A 735-nucleotide genomic window follows, 5' to 3' on the forward strand; every position below is an offset into this window, starting at 1 on the left:
TCTTAATGCAGGAGTTTAAAACTAAAGTGATCATTCCCTTTGCCTGTGATGTAAAACATGCATTGCACAGGTATTGCTTTTTAACAAGAACTAAGTGTGATGCTCCTTGGGTGCTGCTGCTATTCAGACTAGTGATTTGATTCTTCTAAAGCAACGATGTGGGGGGAGGGAGAAGAGACAAAGTCCGTGCAGGAACTGTCGTAGTCTTACAGCATTTGCTCTAATCCCTTAGCTTCAGCTCCTCCCTCCAAGGTATATGCATCAGAATTGGCAGCATTAATGAGTGCAGGTACCTTGTATGTCATGGATTTAAGGTCATTTAAATTTTGGTTCAGGAAGCAGGGGACGCAGTTGTTACATTAGAGCTGCTATGCCACACTCACAGTATCTTGCTATCACTGTAACCAACTAATGCCAAAAGAATGGTTTTATAATAAAATTATAGATGTATCCTAAAACAATGACATAGTAGTTTGATTTTTTTAAACACTATTTACGTAAAAGGGACATTGTCTCAGCTTAGAAAATCCACTGAGAAAGAAAATACTGCAATAAAACTATAAAAACCAGAAACATGATTATGTTAAGGGAAACATTATTAGGATGTGAATTGGTCAGTTCTTTAAATCTTTTTCCCCATTTATTTTTGAGAGACAGAACACGTTCAGGGAGGGGCACAGAGAGGGAGACACGGATGCTGAAGCAGGCTTCAGGCTTCAGGCTCTGAGCGATCAG

This window comes from Suricata suricatta, chromosome 1 (assembly GCF_006229205.1).
Source record: "Suricata suricatta isolate VVHF042 chromosome 1, meerkat_22Aug2017_6uvM2_HiC, whole genome shotgun sequence".
Classification (NCBI taxonomy): domain Eukaryota; kingdom Metazoa; phylum Chordata; class Mammalia; order Carnivora; family Herpestidae; genus Suricata; species Suricata suricatta.